This window comes from Physella acuta, unplaced genomic scaffold, assembly GCF_028476545.2.
Source record: "Physella acuta isolate Inbredline_101_S28 unplaced genomic scaffold, ASM2847654v3 ptg000302l, whole genome shotgun sequence".
Taxonomy (NCBI): domain Eukaryota; kingdom Metazoa; phylum Mollusca; class Gastropoda; family Physidae; genus Physella; species Physella acuta.
In genome coordinates this window covers 43,690-65,090 of record NW_026731821.1, presented here as the reverse complement: position 1 = coordinate 65,090, position 21,401 = coordinate 43,690, and the positions used below count along the sequence as shown (strand labels likewise).

General features: G+C 36.4%; 1 long non-coding RNA gene across 1 annotated transcript; it reads right to left on the bottom strand.

Moving 5' to 3' along the window:
* Positions 1-3,154: 3,154 nt before the first annotated feature.
* LOC131939930 (uncharacterized) lies at positions 3,155-10,611 on the bottom strand. The gene is made up of 4 exons (XR_009386499.1): positions 10,493-10,611; positions 7,046-7,112; positions 4,723-4,914; positions 3,155-3,478 (listed from the first exon to the last, which is right to left on the bottom strand). It is a non-coding gene; the product is annotated as an uncharacterized LOC131939930 (long non-coding RNA).
* Positions 10,612-21,401: the final 10,790 nt, after the last annotated feature.

Below are 21,401 nucleotides of genomic sequence, written 5' to 3'. Positions count from 1 at the left end.
ATGATTATATGTAGTAAGTTAAACCTTAAGTGCTAAACATATTTACTTATGTCTTCTCTCCCATATATTTATAAATATTAAATATGTCACATTGTACAAACTATGTATTATATGTTTCTGTTGATGTACTTGTTTTAAAGTTCCAATAAAGACTTCAATTCATCATTATCTTCAAAACACTTTATCTGCTTCAAAGACCTCGACACATTTAGGGATAGTGTTACGTCCAGGTTAGTGTCAGATAAACGACAACGCTTCGTGGCTATGTTCACTACTTTTATTCCGTCTCAAAGATATACATTCCAGAGTAGCCCTCGTCCTACCCGCTATCAACTAACCCGCTAACCTCCCACAATCGTTCACTCGCGCTTTTATACCCGTATTCGACTTTGGGATAACCATACATAAACACACCGGGGCTACTACACAGTAGGGTGAACTCAACTCACACACGCACTCTCCCCTAAGTTCTAGAGTATTCTAACCTAATCTAATCTGACCTCACAATGACAGTTCCATTATAAATGTTGTCATTCGTTAGTTCTATGCTAATGACAGTTCCACCATAAATGCTGTCATTCGTTAGTTCTATGCTAATGACAGTTCCATCATAAATGTTGGCATTCGTTAGTTCTATGCTAATGACAGTTCCACCATAAATGCTGTCATTCGTTAGTTCTATGCTAATGACAGTTCCATCATAAATGTTGGCATTCGTTAGTTCTATGCTAATGACAGTTCCACCATAAATGCTGTCATTCGTTACTTCTATGCTAATGACAATTCCATTATAATTTTATTTCTCTCTCCAGAGCCTGAAGGATCTTCCTTAGTGGTGTGTGCTGTCTGATATTGTCTTAAAGTCAAGTGGGGAGTTCAAAGTTCAGTTTCACTCTATCTTGCATGTTGGCAGTGGCGTAACGAGGTCGGGTGTCACCTGGTGCGGCACTTAATGGTGTCACCCCCCCCCCCCCCCCCAGAGGAGTAGCCACACTTCTCGGGGACAAACTTTCAATTTTCGATTTGCACCCCACACCCTCAAACTTTCGATTTGCACCACTTAAAACACTATTTAACATTCGAATTAATCACTTAATTAAGTGGAATTATCATTTTTCTCTATATATTTTGCTATTTTTTACCTAGGTGTCATCCCGCTAAATGGTGTCACCCGGTGCGGTCCGCACCCACCGCCACCCCCCCCCCCTCGCTACGCCTCTGCATGTTGGTCTAAGAATGTATTTCATCATACTTTTTAAAGATGACAATCTTGAAGGATTTCAATCTTGTATTGGCCAGCTGCTATTGTTTTGTAGTTTGTAAACAAAACTGATGTTGATTTTAATGTAATTCTTTTTAAAAAAGTCAAAATATTTTTAACTATACAGAGTGACTGTTGGCTGCTGAATGTGATGTGAAGGTCAAGGTTATTTCAATCAAACAGCTGCCACAGATGACCATAAGACTACAGTAAAGGCCAGTAGAGATCTGTCACATCAAGTTACAGGTAAGTTTGTTAATTATCTTTTAACTTAATCAAGTGTACAGCCATGGTTTAGTGCTGGTGTAGACAATGTGTCAAATCTTTGTGTTGTTGTTTTTTTTTTACAGGAATCAACTTGGATAGTCTAGATGACCACAACAGTAAGGCCATTGGAGAAGACGTAACATATTTTACAGGTAATGTCCATTTAAGAAAGATATTAAAAAGGTATCCACAGGCATGCTTAAAATGTTTTTTACTGATGAAGTCCTTATGTTGGAAAATTCTGTAGTTTGAAATGTTTACTGGATAAGTGTCTTAAGATGGTAATGGTTGAGATGGTTGTGACAGTTGGAGGTTGTAGGTAGTTTTCTTGTTTTATGTTTGTCGAAATTTAACGTCTAATGAAATGTTTACAGTAATAAAATTGTTTTGTTTACCTGAACAGGTACACATGAAGTACAAGAATGTCTTGAAGGTCAAGGTGAGATAGATCTACACACACACCTGACAGACTGCAAGAAAAATCCTGGCCATAAAAACGTTGTACCTTTAAACCAGTTACGTCTTGAACATTTTCCTTCTGGTTACCATGACAACGATGTGTATGACCTCACAAAAGCCATGGCTGACCTAACTGTCAGGATAGCCGTTAAGTTCACTAGTCCAGACAGACCAGAGTTTGTATAAGACACTAAGATTGGTATCCTTGCTACAACACCAGGGGACAGAACTCACACACTGACTGGATTGGGGAGTGGAGTGATCAAGTACACAGAAGGGATGTTGGTCTACAGAACTTGTCCATGTCCTGAATGTGACCACTCGGACACACCCAGCAAAGTGTGGTGGGCGGTTCATGTGTGAGATTTTTGAAGTAGTGACTCTCAATATTAACGCTATCAGTTGGATCTAGCGACTCTCAATATTGTCGCGAAATTTGTATGAAACAATTTCTCCACTTAAATATTGTACCAAACTACAAACATTGTCTCCACTGAAACTATTATATCAAACTACAAACATTTTATCAACTGAAATCATTGTATCAAATTACAAACATTTAACCCACTGAAATTATTGTATCGAACTACAAATTTTATCCAATAAAACCACTGTATCAAACTACAAACATTTTATCCACTGAAACCATTGTAACAAACTACAAACATTTTATCAACTGAAATCATTGTATCAAATTACAAACATTTAACCCACTGAAATTATTGTATCAAACTACAAATTTTATCCAATAAAACCACTGTATCAAACTACAAACATTTTATCCACTGAAACCATTGTAGCAAACTACAAACATTATCAACTGAAATCATTGTATCAAATTACAAACATTTAACCCACTTTAATTATTGTATCAAACTACAAATTTTATCCAATAAAACCACTGTATGAAACTACAAACATTTTATCCACTGAAACCATTGTAGCAAACTACAAACATTTTATTTCATCCACTGAAATCATTGTAGCAAACTACAAACATTTTATCCACTGAAATCCTTGTACCAAACTATAAATATTTTATAAACTGAAACCTTTGTATCAAACTACAAACATTTTATAAACTGAAACCTTTGTATCAAACTTCAAACAACAAAACACCAAATCAAAAATCTTATTTACAATTTAAACAAAATCATAATATTTCTTGCGTAAATTTATTGCAGGCTGAAATTTACATTTAAAAATACAAATGATGGACTATTTTTCATATCATGACTTACATTGTTATGCATGTTAAGCTTTTAACGTTTTAAAATATGTTAATGTTTAAATGATTCATTTTAAAGTTAATAATGTAAAACAACTTAGTTAAAAAACGGGAACATTAAAATTCATTTCCAGCCAAAGTCTTACTGTAACAAAGCTGAATATAACATCATGGGGTTGATAAACAACAGCAGGATGATACTACACAACATCACCAGCAACATCTGCACATCCATCAAACTTTGGGCCCATTCTTTTTCGTTCCTGGAGAGATGCGTCATTGTAAATTTACAAGTCGATGTTAAGTTACAACAGTAAATGGTAAGTTTTAACAGTCGATTTTGAAGTTACACCAGTAAATGGTAAGTTTTAACAGTCGATTTAAAGTTACAACAGTAAATATTTGGTTACACTAGTCAATGTTAAGTAAAAACAGTCAATGAAAGGACTACAGTGTCTATGTTATGTTACTATGGAGTATATTTCTGCGCTTTAAACAGACGACTTCCCAATGCACACACTGTTTATAGCACACACACACATGTAACGGTTATTGGTACTGTGTACGTAAAATCTTTCCCATGAGAATCCCACTTAGTTCAACTTAAAACGTCTAGCCCTAACTCTAGACTTACGTATGATCTGTGCGTTCAGACAAACCTACAAATAAACCTACAACTAAACCTACCACTTAAACTACCCGCTTTTCTGGAGGTCTACACTAGGCCAGCATACTGATAAACCTATCAGATTTTCTTATCAAACTTAACCTACCACTAAACACACCCCTAAACCTACCATTAAATCTACAAGAGAACCTACCAGATTTTCTTGCCTAACTAAACATACCACTCAACCTACAACTAAACCTACCACTTAACCACTAAACCTACCAGAAAAACCTACCATTTAATAAATAAACTTACCACTAAACTTACGACTAAACCTAAACCCACCACTAAACCTACAACTAAACCTACCACTAAACCTATCACTAAACCTACTAGTGAAGCTACCACTAAACCAACCAATAAACCTACTACTATACCTACCACTAAACCCACCACTAAACCTACCACTAAAACTACCCCTAAACCGACCACTAAACCTACCAGTGAACCTACCACTAAAAATACCACTAAACCTACCACTAAACCAACCAATAAACCCACCACTAAACCTACCAGTAAACCAACCAGTGAACCTATTAGTGAACCTACCACTAAAACTACCGCTAAACCAACCAATAAACCCACCACTAAACCTACCACTAAACCGACCACTAAACCTACAACTGAACCTACCAGTGAACCTACCAGTAAACCTACCACTGAACCTACCACTAAACCAACCAATAAACCCACCAATAAATCTACCACTAAACCAACCAGTGAACCTACCAGTGAACCTACCACTGAACCTACCGCTAAACCAACTAATAAACCCACCACTAAACCTACCACTAAACCTACCAGTGAACCTACCAGTAAACCTACCATTGAACCTACCAGTTTTCTTGGGCCTACACTTGCCCTGACGAACCATCCTGAGCCGGGGGTTGTCACACCTAGCGTTGCTCAACTCGCACAGGTTGGCGTAGGTGTTGTGGTCGCTGCCACACACGGTGTTGTGGATAGCTGGACACACTATCTTACAGCTGGGGTCGACCGTTACTGGCTTAGCTGGTTTCACGGCTTTCCCTGTGGGGGTGGGGAGGGGGTGGGAGGTCAGAAGAAAGCCATTCAATTGTTAGTTCCGCTCACTTATACTAAGTATGTAGCCCCAGTGGCGTAGCGAGGTCGGGTGTCACCCGGTGAGGCACTTAATGGTGTCAACACCCCCAGATGCGTAGCGACTCTTCCCGGGGACAAACTTTCAAACTTTCGATTTGCACCCCCTCAAGTTTTTCTCAATATATTTTGCTATGCATTGCCTTAGTGTCACCCCCCTAAATGGTGTCACCCGGTGCGGTCCGCACCCCCCCCCCCCCCCCCCGCTACGCCCCTGTGTAGCCCCCTATATTGTAATCAATAAAAAAAAACTGCGAATAAACAGTACATTTTATTTGATGAGTGTTTTGAACGGCTTTAATTTAAACCTAACAGCACATGGATCTAGCTGTTATAAAGTTAGGTTTTGGATTAGAGTTAAGATAGGATTTGACTGAGGTTCGGGTCTTGTGTCAATTCTTGGGTCATGGCTAGAGTTGGTGTAAGGGTTGGTGTAAGGGTTGGTGTAAGAGTTGGTGTCAAGGGCGGAGACCGGTTTATGGTGTAATTTAAAGTTGACAAGATTTATATGATTCTCTTTGTTAAGTTTAGGTTATTGATTGGCTGGGTAGGTTTATGTGTAGTGTCACCATGTGTAGTGTCACCATGTGTAGTGTCACCATGTGTAGTGTCACCATGTGTAGGGTCACCATGTGTAGTGTCACCATGTGTAGTGTAACCATGTGTAGTGTCACCATGTGTAGTGTCACCATGTGTAGGGTCACCATGTGTAGTGTCACCATGTGTAGTGTCACCATGTCTAGTGTCACCATGTGTAGTGTCACCATGTGTAGTATCACCATGTGTAGGGTCACCATGTGTAGTGTCACCATGTGTAGTGTCACCATGTGTAGTGTCACCATGTGTAGTGTCACCATGTGTAGTGTCACCATGTGTAGTGTCACCATGTGTAGTGTCACCCTGTGTAGTGTCACCATGTGTAGTGTCACCATGTGTAGTGTCACCATGTGTAGTGTCACCATGTGTAGTGTCACCATGTGTAGGGTCACCATGTGTAGTGTCACCATGTGTAGTGTCACCATGTGTAGTGTCACCATGTATAGTGTCACCATGTGTAGTGTCACCATGTGTAGTGTCACCATGTGTAGTGTCACCATGTGTAGTGTCACCATGTGTAGTGTCACCATGTGTAGTGTCACCATGTGTAGTGTCACCATGTGTAGTGTCACCATGTGTAGTGTCACCATGTGTAGTGTCACCATGTGTAGTGTCACCATGTGTAGTGTCACCATGTCTAGTGTCACCATGTGTAGTGTCACCATGTGTAGTGTCACCATGTGTAGTGTCACCATGTGTAGTGTCACCATGTGTAGTGTCACCATGTGTAGTGTCACCATGTGTAGTATCACCATGTATAACATACATGGGCGGGTGTAAAAGTATGCCATATAAAAGTCAAAACAGTATGAAAAAAAATTGAAATCACAATATGGTCATCTATAAAAACACAATGCACCATCTGACGTCTATAGAAACAAATTACACCATATGACGTCTATAATAAAAGAATGCACCATATGGTTGTCTAAAAAACACAATGCACCATAAGACGTGTTTAATAACAGAATGCACCATATGACGTCCATAACAAAAGAATGCATCATATGAGGTTCATAATATAAGAATACACTCTATGGCGTCTGTAACAAAACAATGCACCATATAAAGTCTTTAAAAGCACAGTGCACCATATGACGTCTATAAAAACCGAATGCACCATCAGACGTCTATAAAACACAGTGCACCATAAGCCGTCTATAACAAAAGAATGCACCATATAACGTCTATAAAAACACAGTGCACATATGACGTCTATAAAAACAGAATGCACCATCAAACGTCTATAAAACACAAAGCACCATATGACGTCTATAAAAACAGAGAGCAACATATGACGTACATTAAAACACGATGCACCATATGACGTCTATAACAACACAATGACGTCCATAAGACGTCTATAAAAACACAATGACGTCCATATGACGTATATAAAACACAATGACGTCCAATGACGTCTATAACAACACAAAGCACGTACCGTGGGTGAGCGCTACAAACAAGAGGACCAGGAGGAGAGCGTGCACACAGGCGGCCATCTTGACAGTCTGGGGAGGTGGACAACACGTTAGTTCTCTACATTTATCTGGTACACATTAGTTCTCAACATTTATCTGGTACACATTAGTTCTCTACATTTATCTGGTACACATTAGTTCTCTACATTTATCTGGTACACATTAGTTCTCAACATTTATCTGGTACACATTAGTTCTCAACATTTATCTGTTACACATTAGTTCTCAACATTTATCTGGTACACATTAGTTCTCAACATTTATCTGGTACACATTAGTTCTCTACAAATATATGTTACACATTAGTTCTCTACATTTATCTGGTACACATTAGTTCTCTACATTTATCTGTTACACATTAGTTCTCTACATGTATCTGGTACACATTAGTTCTCTACATGTATCTGGTACACATTAGTTCTCTACATTTATCTGGTACACATTAGTTCTCTATAATTATCTGTTACACATTAGTTCTCTACATTTATCTGGTACACATTAGTTCTCTACATTTAGCTGGTACACATTAGTTCTCTACATTTATCTGGTACACATTAGTTCTCTACACGTATCTGGTACACATTAGTTCTCTATAATTATCTGTTACACATTAGTTCTCTACATTTATCTGGTACACATTAGTTCTCTACATTTATCTGGTACACATTAGTTCTCTACATGTATCTGGTACACATTAGTTCTCTACATTTATCTGGTACACATTAGTTCTCTATAATTATCTGTTACACATTAGTTCTCTACATTTATCTGGTACACATTAGTTCTCTACATTTATTTGATACACATTAGTTCTCTACATGTATCTGGTACACATTAGTTCTCTACATTTATCTGGTACACATTAGTTCTCTACATTTATCTGGTACACATTAGTTCTCTATATGTATCTGGTACACATTAGTTCTCTACATAAATATGTTACACATTAGTTCCCTACATGTATCTGTTACACATTAGTTCTCAACATTTATCTGGTACACTTTAGTCCTCAACATTTATCTGGTACACATTACTTCTCTACATGTATCTGGTACACATTAGTTCTCAACATTTATCTGGTACACATAAATTCTCAACATTTATCTGGTACACATAAATTCTCAACATGTATCTGGTACACATTAGTTCTCTACATGTATCTGGTACACATTAGTTCTCTATAATTATCTGTTACACATTAGTTCTCTACATTTATCTGGTACACATTAGTTCTCTACATTTATCTGGTACACATTAGTTCTCTACATGTATCTGGTACACATTAGTTCTCCACATTTATCTGGTACACATTAGTTCTCTATAATTATCTGTTACACATTACTTCTCTACATGTATCTGGTACACATTAGTTCTCAACATTTATCTGGTACACATAAATTCTCAACATTTATCTGGTACACATAAATTCTCAACATGTATCTGGTACACATTAGTTCTCTACATGTATCTGGTACACATTAGTTCTAAACATTTATCTGGTACACATAAATTTTCAACATTTATCTGGTACACATACGTTCTCTACAAATATCTGGTACACATAAATTCTCACTCAACATGTATCTGTTACACATTAGTTCTTTACATTTATCTGGTACACATTAGTTCTCTACAAATATGTTACACATTAGTTCTCAACATTTATCTGGTACACATTAGTTCTCTACAAATATATGTTACACATTAGTTCTCAACATTTATCTGGTACACATTAGTTCTCTACAAATATATGTTACACATTAGTTCTCTACAAATATATGTTACACATTAGTTCTCAACATTTATCTGGTACACATTAGTTCTCTACATTTATCTGGTACACATTAGTTCTCTATAATTATCTGTTACACATTAGTTCTCTACAAATATATGTTACACATTAGTTCTCAACATTTATCTGGTACACATTAGTTCTCTATAATTATCTGTTACACATTAGTTCTCTACAAATATATGTTACACATTAGTTCTCAACATTTATCTGGTACACATTAGTTCTCTACATGTATCTGGTACACATTAGTTCTCTACATTTATCTGGTACACATTAGTTCTCTACAAATATCTGTTACACATTTGTTCTCTACAAATATATGTTACACATTAGTTCTTTACATATATATGTTACACATTAGTTCTCTACAGATATCTGTTACACATTAGTTCTCTACATTTATCTGGTACACATTAGTTCTCAACATTTATCTGGTACACATTAGTTCTTAACATTATCTGTTACACATTAGTTCTCAACATTTATCTATTACACATTAGTTCATGAACAGTACACTAAACGTGGTGTAACATGGAGTATGTTTAACATCAAAATTGTGTAGTCGGATGGTACAGCGTACGACCGCTAACCCGAAAGTCTCGAGTTCGGATCCCGGATTAGTTCAAATGACATCACTGAGTCTACCCAGCTCTAATGGGTACCTGACTCACGTTATGGAATCAAAGGTGACTGGACAATGCTTACCACGCTGATCTCATTTTTGCTGAGATTATTATAACAGATGAGCTCTACTTCATCTGCTGCACATGTCTTTGGAACGACCGAGAAAATGTGATACTTGTCTACAACAAGACGTCAGTTTATTTACGGACCAATACATGTGGTGTATCACTGACCATGGTGAGTGAAAGGACTTAAAACAAAATGTATTGAAATGTCGCCTAGGTTATGTCGACGTTCTGATATTAACCAAACACACTAAGACACATTATGTCGTTAATTTACAGTAGCCACAAGCTTTTAATCCTCCCGAGTCATGCCAAAGGTCATCTTTAAACGTCCCGCTTTTTAAAACGATTTTACCAACTCATTACCAGTATCAACCTTACAACCCCACTACCTTCCCAAAGACGTCACATCACAGCTAACGAACTCCCTCAAATAGGCTGGTTTTATTTTCCTTAAATAGATCTTCTAAATTATTTAATAAGGTTGGTCAACAATGTGTAAATTAAATAAATTGAAAAGTCATTAGTTTCTAATCTATATTTGTGGCAAAATCACATTTGCGTGTGTATAATGACAACTAGGAGCTTACATTGTGTATTTTTTATTCATTTTAATTTTTTTTAGATTATTTTAAATCTAGATCTAAATCTAGATTTCTAGATTGGGTAGATCTAGAATCTAAATATAGATCTAGATTTAGAGTCTAGATATATGCGATTAAAAAGGAACTGACTTGCTAGACTTTGCCTTTTGTTGTACAAAGTTAAATTCTAAGTTTTATACAAAGCGCAGTCATTTGGAAATATAGAATATTATAGACTGGTGCATTTGAAAACTAATCACATACATATTATGGAAGCTAGTTAACGAACGATAACGTTAACTAAATGTATTTGAATTCAAATAAAATAAAGAAATACTCAACTGATTTAGTAGCCGAAGAAGAAGGCGATGTCTTAGAGATGATGCACTGTCTTCGTCATTCCGTTCATTATTGGTGCTCAATGGTGCGTCCATGTAGAGAGGCTACAGATGTGTTCAAACTTCCTTCATAACATACATCTTCTTACTCTCCTTACTTTTGTTAAAGATATCGGCTCGTGTATTTTGGTGTGTAGCTTTTTATTGCTATTCCTTTTCTTTTAACGTTAGAAAATAACAAAGGCAGGACTGTACTCTTATATCTTTACAATGCATAAAGTGCTCATATTAAGGGTGTATGTGCTCACACATAAATGTATATTTATTGGAAGTAAATTAAACACAAAGTGCCCATTATTTTGTTGATGCCTTCTTGATTATACTAAGTGGGCTATATGAAATTAAACCCTGAAACATAAATAATGGACAGAACTTCACACCCTGTATATTTTTGACAAGTAGACTAGTTTCACCTTTGATTATTAAACTATTGAATTAAGAGTACAGTTACAGCTAGGTTGATGAAACTTAATATATAAGTATTATATAAAAATTGTAGTTCTGTATAATTTTTTCAACGATTTCCGAAAAATGGAAGTGGAATTCAATCTACTTTTAGTTGTTTTTTTTAAGTCTATAACTTGAGTACTGTGATTTAGATATATATGAAACATGCATGTATAACAAAAATATCTAATTATCTGCCTACTGTCAAATTTTAAGTTATTTCCATTTATCGGAAGTAGTAAGTTATACTATTTCCGATTTCTCACAAAACGCATATGAATTTATAAAGTACTAATAATATTCCGCACTATTATACACATTTTGTTTGGCGTTCACTTGGTGCGCAAAATATTTTTTCTACGAGATTCTATTAAAAATGGATTCTTCTTCTTCTTCGTTTTTAATTAAGTATATGATGGAGGATTTAAACAACAAGCCCAACTTCGTGGAATAACTGGACTGTGGTCTCCAGATCAGTAGGTGCCCCATATAAATTTTCCTTGAGTGGGGTGTGTAGGGGCCAGTGTAGGGATCGCGCCTGTCTATATAATAAATAGTCTTGAAGGACGGGCTCCGTATTCTCGTGGGCCTTGCCACAAGGGCATATTTCGCCACGCCCATTTTTTTTTTTGTTTTATGCAGGTGCTGTTTTAGTCTTGTGTGGCCTGTTCTGAGTCTAAATGATAGAAAATGGATTAAAAATCATGTATAAATACCGAGTTGCCATCTCTCGTAGTGTTATATAGAAACTGTCCACCACACCAACAAACTGTCCACCACACCAACAAACTGTCTACCACACCAACAAACTGTCCACCACACCAACAAACTGTCCACCACACCAACAAACTGTTCACCACACCAACAAACTGTCCACTACACCAACAAACTGTCCACCAACAAATAAACACATAACAATCGCTTTTTGTTAAATGTCTATAAAGTAAAACATTCAATTTACAATAACCGTCAGGTTTCGAACAAAAGCCCTACAACATTTTACTACACCGTCTCAATAGTTATTGTGAGGTACAGTTTTTTTACACACATACACCTCTTTTTTATTCATACGATCAATGCCATATATTGGTGCGCGGACCTTTGACCACAGGTGCTTTGACCATAGGGGGTTTGACCATAGGGGGTTTGACCATAGGGGGTTTGAACACAGCGGGGCTTTGACCATAGGGGCTTTGACCATAGGGGCTTTGACCATAGGGGGTTTGATCATAGGGGGTTTGACCATAGGGGTTTGACCACATGTGTTTTCTCAGCAGAGGGTCTTTGATCACAGGTGGTCTATCAACGGGTGTTTTATCACAAGCGCTGTGTCCGGCTTTGATCATAGGTGTGATACAATTAATACGATTTTATACATGTTTCCAGAGAGTACGTTAATAGAAATTAAAATGTATTTAAAAAAAGTCAAGAACTATATTTTAGTCTCCACATAAATGCTGGTGCTATGCCACATAGATTTATTTTAAGGGGGAAGGCTCCGGTAAAAAAATCTTTTTTAATACTCGTTAGAAAACAGTTATTTCTTTACAGCTTTATTAAGATACATCAGCATATGCATTTCCACTAAAAAAAAATTTGAAAAAATCTTGGTAACTATGACAACGGCGGCCATCTTGAAAAATTAACCCCTTCGTAGGTTTTCCACCATTCACAAAATATTACATTTTAAGCCCAATAAACAATCAATTCATAATCTTCTTCCATATTTTGAGGTAATCAGCTAAAAATTTTAAGTGCATATCTTCAAACTAATTTTTTATGAATTTTCAAAATTTGTGTCTGTTCAAAACACTAGTTTTAATGCCCCAAAATTCCCCAAAGTTAAGTGTTTTGAACGGACACAAATGTTGACCCTTAAATATAAATGGAACACACATAATGACCTGAGGTCAAAGCACCTAGGACCCATTTAATAATAAAGGTTAGCCTAACATATTTTATCTCACGTAATGTCAACACTCAATTGACGAATGTTCATATGCTTTTAAATGTTCTTCACTTATAGACAACATCACTCTTGTAAGACTACATGTACACAATGCGATGTCTTCGTTTTTTCTTACACATAGGGCCTATGTGTTAATGTGGTGTTTGCGTTAGTGTGGGTGTATGTGCTGGTGTTAATGTATGTGTTAGTGTGGTGTATGTGTTAGTGTGGGTGTGGGTGCATGTGTTAGTGTGGGTGAATGGGTTGGTGTTGGTGTGGGTGTATGTGTATGTGTTAGTGTGGTGTATGTGTTAGTGTGGTGTATGTGTTAGTGTGGGTGTATGTGTTGGTGTGGGTGTGGGTGTATAAGCAGATTAAGCTCTCTATACCTTGAAATCTTTATTATCGTTAGCTCATCCTGCTTTGTAATATTGTGCAGCATGGTTTGAAAATGCAACATTTCCACACAGTAGCTTGGATGTGTATGTGTGATTTAGCTCGTGTGTGTGTAATATAGCTTGAGTATGTGTATGTTATTTAGCTTGAGTGTGTGTGTGTGTTTTTTGACTTGTGTAATCAATACAACTTTTGCAAGGCAGATTGCAGACAGCAATACAAATCAACGAAAACACGAATTAAGGCGTTGACGTAAGCGAAGACGACTATGAACAAGTGTGGGTAGAAACATGCCTAATATAATTTTCGGCGTGTTAAGGTAGGTCGGTCGGTCGGTCGGTCGGTCGGTCGGTCGGTCGGTCGTTCGGTCGGTCGGTCGGTCGGTCGGTCGGTCGGCCGGCATGCCTGCCTGCCTGCCTGCCTGCCTGTCTGCCTGCCTGCCTGCCTGCCTGCCTGTCAGTCTGTCCCAGGGTTTCAGAAACAGCTGACAGACTACACTAATGTTTTACTGTCTGTTCTTCCTGTCCTGTCCTATCCTATCCTGTCCTGTCCTGTCCGTCTGTCCGTCCATCCATCCACAGTACACAGTGCTGAGTAAGTGCTAAATCTAAGTAAAATTAGTATACATATATTTTTACAAGCTTTTATTTAACTCACTTCCTCTGTCGTCAGTCGTCAGTCGACAGTCTGTCGTCAGTCTAGATCGAAACGCAGGAGTAAAAATTCGGACACTTCTACTTAACCGATACGATTCACATTTGGCACGTGGGTCAAGACATGAAGACGATGCAATCTGAAACTAAATTTGACTTAATTGGATGCCTAATTAATTAATTTTTTATGAATTAATAAAAATTTGGACCGAATAAGTAGGCATGTCAATCCAACGGCACCACAAGCGTCATCACTTTCAATAACTGCGCCATCAGGTTTAATAGCTGCGCCATCACGTTCAATAGACGCGCAATGGTTTTTAGTCATGTAACACTATTCTAAATAAAACATGTGAAGTACTGAAATTTTTTTTCATAAAAAAACGTTTTAATAACAAGCTTTTATGTAATGGTGCACTAAAAAGTAGAAAATAAATTATACACTACTATTTAAATTACTATAAAGAAAAGCGTGGGTCTCTTCTCAAATATTAGTAAATGTATCCAATGGGTACTAAAGTACTAAAGTGACCCACGCTTTTCTTTATAGTAATTTAAATAGTAGTGTATAATTTATTTTCTACTTTTTAGTGCATCATTACATAAAAGCTTGTTATTAAAACGTTTTTTATGAAATGTTTTATTTAACTAGCTTCCTCTGTCGTCAGTCGTCAGTCTGTCTGTCTAGATCGAAATGCTGGAGTGAAAATTCGGACACGTCTACTTGACCGATACGATTCATATTTGGCACGTGGGTCAAGACATGAAGACAATGCAATCTGAAATTAAATTTGACTTAATTGGATGCCTAATTAATTTTTTATGAATTAATTAAAATTTGGACCGAATTAGTAGGCATGCTTATCCGACCACACCACACGCGTCATCACGTTCAATAGCTGCGCCATCACGTTCAATGGCTGCGACATCACGTTCAGTAGGCGCGCAATGATTTTTAGTCATATAACTCTATTGTAAATAAAACATGTAAAGTACTGAAAAAAAAATTCATAAAAAAAAACGTTTTAATAACAAGCTTTTATGTAATAGTGCACTAAACAGTAGAAAATAAATTATAGACTACTATTTAAATAACTAGAAAGAAAAGCGTGGGTGTCTTCCTTAACATTAGTAAAGGTATCCCATAGATACTAAAGTGACCCACGCTTTTCTTTCTAGTTATTTAAATAGTAGTCTATAATTTATTTTCTACTGTTTAGTGCACTATTACATAAAAGCTTGTTATTAAAACGTTTTTTTATGATTTTTTTTTTATAATTATTGTTTTAGATTTTGACACTATTTTTCTTCTATAATTTACATATTATGAAAAATATGAAAAACAAACAAAACTAAGCTAGTGTAAGAACCAACAGTTGACTAGAGTCTACCTAGGAATTGTTCTATCAACTAAATATTATACTACAGAAAAGTCACCATAGAGCAGTCCAAGCTAATGTCATGGTCATACCGTTGCATGGTGTACCAAAACTGCTATATACCGTAATTGGACATATCAGCACAAATATAAAGAAATAGCATGCAAACAACTTATTTTAGGTAATATAACTCACCTGAGATTGGTACATAATTTTTTAAGAAGAAAAACACGGCCTGTGAATTTTTATTATTTTCTCAAAAAACACCTCTGACCAGTGTAAAAAAACGGAATCAAACTCGAATTGTGTGAAACGAAACACACCTATAGTCTCTTTCGGGTATGAATTTAGGTCAAAAATGATCAAGCTAGTGTATAGCATATTAAAACTCAAATTTTAACATTTGTGTAGATTCAATGGGGGTTATTTCACTTTGTAGCAAAATTGCTACAATATGAAATGAAGGGTTAAAATTGAAATTACTCTATTATTTTTTAAAACAGAGTTACAAATGATAAAAAAATTGTATTTAATTAGAAATTTCAATGAGAACATATATCGAGCTTACACAATTTAAAAAAAAATGTACAGTTAGATTAAAAAATTTAATTTTAAACCAAAATGTTTTAACTGAATAGATAATTGTAAAACAAAAGCAAATGTTATAATTTATTGCTTCATAATTGATAGAAAATACGATCCGTGGTGTCCATGGAATATCACGTTTCTGTTGAACAAAGATGACAAAAGATTATTCAATCTTTATAAATACAGATTCTGTTGTTATTAACTTGTGCTCACCGCGGAAATAAATCTGTCTATATATTTACAAAATACAACGTTCAATCTGACAAGTTTTAATTTTTACCGACATTTTCTAGAAATTTCTTCCAGGACTAAATGCACACTTTACAAAATTATGTCCTTAGCTTCCTATTGTATGGCAGCGAATGCGTTAATGTAACAACCGCCTTCAGCAGATCGCTCAACTCTTTTAAAGGAAAGAATGATAAAAGGCATCCACAGGCCTAACACTATCGAAAATGATAGACTAATAGGAGAGACGGAAATAAAAGCAGATTCCGAAAGAATTGAAAAATGATGTCAATGAATATGGCTCTTCCTAAAAATGAATCCAGATGACATCGCAGGAATGGCGATAAACTGGATGCCTCATGGAAAAAGAAAGCAGGGAAGGCCAAGAGAGACGTAAAGGCGCACGGTGGGGAAAAAGCTGGAACAGGCAGGACTGTCTTGGGTGAATGTTAGGAAAATTACTGATGACAGACAAAAGTGGAGGGAACTTTCTGTAGTGGCCCAATGTGTCTTGGTTTCATAAAGGAAAAGATGATGAATCTCTTGAAATGTTATTATTTTCTACTAAGATTTTAATTATTTACATTACAGAGAATTTTAATGTTCCAATTTAATGTGTCTAAGTCAATAACACCAATAATGCTCCATGGCCTTTTCTACACTTTACGATTCTTTTAATCACTAATCACAATAAGCTGTGCTATACTTTTAATATGTATTTTTACCTATTCTCATTTTTGCAGATTGAGAGGGGAAGGGGTAATGTGGTCGAGTAGATTTATGAATAAATGATGCATGGTTGTTAGAGTGTTGATTTGTGGGTGGGTGGGTTAATGTTTAGTCAATAGCATCACAAAGGCCCCATCGCCTTCACTACATTTTTGACGATTCGTTTATTCCCATTGGAGCTGTGCACTATCTATAAGCCTATTTTATGTTATACTTTGCAACCGAATTACATACCTCCAAAATAGCATAAATATGTAATAACCTTACCGTACGCCAGTAAAGGGTAATTAGCCTTTCTTGCATTGTTTTCCTAAAATTAAACAATAAATTATTGGATATAAATTGATCATTGACACTTCGATGAAAAATGTTACTATGATTAAAGCTATAATTTTATTTCACTTAACATAATCAATGAATAATTACTTGGGTGCTTAGTGATTGGGATAGACTCTGGAGGTTGGGTAGATGTCTCAACTGAAACTATATTAAAGAACACATGTGTTAATTAGTGCATTTACTATGAATCAGCAAATTAACTATACCTAGCATACTGAGCATTGTGTTGAATCGAGATACTTTGATAATTTTTTACCGATTTTGAAATCTCGTTTTCTAGGGGGTGGGTAGGTGGTGGGGTGGATCGATGTAAGTATGGGTGTGTTATTTGATTTGTGGGGGCGGGTTCGAGGTTGGTTGCGTGGGTGGGTGAATGTTAAGATAGATTGATACATTGAAAGATGGATACTGTATAATAGGTATTCAAAGCAAATTTCAACGGTTATTACCTGTGGTTGCAGCTGATGTTGTTACTGCCTCTGTTGTAGCTGTAGTTACAGTGCATTTTGTTGTGGCAGAGTCTAAACAAAATAATTAGATAATAAATCGTCTCCTTTCTAAACTTGTGTACTGCTCATTAATTTTACGAATATATCTCCAGGAACTATTCTAACGAAGGTTTCTGGTCAATGGGGGGGGGGGGGGGGGCAACATCCTAATATATAAAATCCCATGTGATTTATTTAAAGAAGGAAAATAAAAATAAAAGAATAGTCGAATGCAGAAACACATTTTTAACTATGCAACCGGAAAAGTGTTTATGGTTGTAACAAGAACGCAATAAACAATGACGTCACATGCCACATGTTTACACCACAAAAAGTATTCAACACTAATGGCTCCATCTCCCAATTTTAGCATACATTCGATTTAGATCTAGATTCTATAAATCTACTTAACAAAACTTACATATAAAATGTATGTCATTTTCTCGGTCAAACTAATACAATTTACTTTAAAAAACAATATAATGTCCATTAAACAGCCAGGTATTTAACGGAATCATTTAAGTGTCTTAGTCAGTGTGTGCATTTAATATGGTGTTGTGTTGACTTATGTAATAGATTGAAATAATTGTGAGGTCAAGGGAACTCACTCTTCTGTATTAGTTATATTTATAATATTGTTATCTTGAGTGATGTCCCTTGTGTACTTCCTTCCGTCCTCTCTGTGTGTTACCATCGTGATGTAGTTAGACCCAATAAATGTGTTATATACAACCACAGGCTTCTGTCGTCAATCTATTATAACTGGCGACGAAGGATAAACATCTACTAAAAAGAGCACCTACTTACGCAAAAAAGAGGTTTGCTAGAGCTTATTAGCTAATTATTTCTAGAATTATGGCGCTGTATGGCCAAATAAAAGAATTTGATGCGAATGATGAAATCATTCAAGATTACCTAGAGAGGTTAAGCTCTTACCTAGAAGCTAACGACGTGACGATAGAAGCCAAAAAGAGAGCTGTTTTGTTAACAGTCATAGGGCCTCAACAATTTAGGCTACTAAAAGACTTATGCGCACCAGCTAGTCTAACTACCAAGAGCTTTAACGAGCTGAGCAAATTGCTAACAGACCACCATGCGCCTGTACCATCAAAGTTTCTATGTCGAGCTAGATTTGACAGTAGGACTCGTCAACCAAACGAGTCAATATCAGAATATGTTGCTGCTTTACGTCATTTAAGTAGATTTTGTGAATTCGGAGACACGCTGTCTGACAGATTATGTGAAAAGTTTGTGACAGGTGTAAACAGCCCTGATATTCAAAGAAAGTTGCTGCTCGAGTCAGATCTAACATTAGAAAAAGCAATACAACTTGCAACTTCATTCCAGCAGTCATCTGATGCGGCGAGATCTTTAGCACCTTCAGAGATCCATGCAGTAAACAGCAGGTTAGTCAATAAACATCAACCCCATCAGAGCATTCCAACTTATGCTAAACAGCCTGCTCGTTCAAATCCTAGATCTAAATCTAGTAATAATTATCAAAAATGTCATCGATGCAAAGGTCCCCATGCATCTCATCGGTGCAAGTTCAAGTTAGCAACTTGTTATAAGTGCGGTAAGCAAGGTCACATTGCCAAGGCCTGCTTTGCAAAGTCTTCGTCTGTTGCTAAATCTAGCCAGTCAAGACAGTACCGCAACCAAAAGCAGCACTATGTTAACTCTCACCAAGACTACCTAACCCAACCAATGAACCACTCTACCTGTGAAAATGCTCAAATTGATTTGCAGCCGGATTTCAACCTGTTCTCTGTTAAATCAATAAGTCATGCTCCCATCAATGTACCAGTTTATATCAACGGTAAGAGCATCAGCTTCCAACTTGACACTGGAGCATCTCTAACAGTCATAACAAAGAAAGATTTTGACGCTGTCACAGGAGGATCAGTGTCTCTACAGCCGTGTCACAAGTGTCTAACAACATACACTGGTGACAATGTTCCGGTAATAGGAGAGTGTATGGTTCATGTAAGTTATAATGGTCAAAGTGTTAAACTTCCTCTTCTTGTGGTTGAAGGAAATGGACCGCCATTACTAGGTAGGAACTGGTTAAGTGATCTTAAGTTAAATTGGGAGAGTATTTGTTCATTGAAGAATGTAAAAGAATCTAGTCTTACTTCACTAGATAAAGTTATATCTGAAAATAAATGTGTTTTTGGTAACTCTGGATTACTAAATGATAGAACAGTGAAGTTAAGCATTAAAGATACAAATCCAAGATACTGCAAAGCTAGAGTTCCACCTTATGCAATGAGGAATAAAATTGAAAATGAGCTAAGTAGATTGGAATCTAATGGCATTATAAAGAAGGTAGACTATTCCGATTGGGCGACACCCATTGTGCCAGTGTTAAAGAAGGATGGTTCTATAAGAATTTGTGGAGATTATAAAACTACACTGAATAAGCAAATAGAGCTAAATAGGTACCCTATTCCTAACATTGAGGAAATTTCTTTGAATTTGGCAGGAGGAGACAAATTCACTGAATTAGACTTTAGTCATGCTTACACTCAACTAGAACTGCATCCAGATTCAAAAGTCTATACGACAATAAACACACATAAAGGACTCTACCAATATGAAAGACTATGTTTTGGCATATCATCCAGCCCTGGAATTTTCCAAGCTGTCATGGACAGTATTTTTAAGGACATTCCAAATGTTTGTGTGTACTTTGACAATGTGTACATAACTGGTAAGAATGACACTGAACATCTTAAAACACTTGATAAAGTCTTGAAAATTGTTGGTGAAAAAGGTTTAAAGATAAACAAAGATAAATGTCAATTCATGCTGACAGAAATTAGTTTTCTTGGTTATATATTAAGCAAGCAAGGCATCAGACCTCAACCTGAGAAAACAAAAGCCATTAAGGAAGCACCCAAACCTGAAAATACTCAACAACTAAGAGCTTTTTTGGGCTTAATAAATTACTATGCAAAGTTCATAGGAAATCTGTCTGGTAAACTATCACCACTGTACAAGCTGCTACAGAAAGATGCAACTTGGCACTGGGGTAAACAACAAGAAGCTGCTTTTAATACAGCAAAAGAGGCTTTGTCTTCTGACACCTTACTAACTCACTATGACCCAGGGAAAAGACTTGTATTGACATGTGATGCTTCACCAGATGGTGTAGGAGCAGTCTTGTCCCACATGGATGAGAAGGGTGACAGACCCATTGCTTTTGCCAGTAGATCTTTGAACCAGGCTGAGAAAAATTATTCTCAGTTAGATAGGGAAGGCTTAGGCATCATTTTTGGTGTTAAGAAATTTCATAAGTTTCTGTTTGGTAGGAAGTTCACCATCTTTACAGATCATAAACCATTGCTAGGTTTATTTGGAGAAAACAAAACCCTACCTGAGCATGCCTCACCAAGGATTCAAAGATGGGCTATCACACTAACTGCATACAATTATGAATTGAAATACAAACCTGGATCTGAGAATAGTGCAGATAGTCTTAGTAGATTACCTTTAAAAAACCAAAGCCTGAGCTATGTACCAGAAGATGTATTTGTTCTCTTCACTATCATGGATAACTCCAATATAAATGTGAATGATATTAAGAGAGAAACACAAAAAGATGAGTGCTTAATAAAAGTATATGAGTACTGTAAGAATGGTTGGCCTGAAGAGT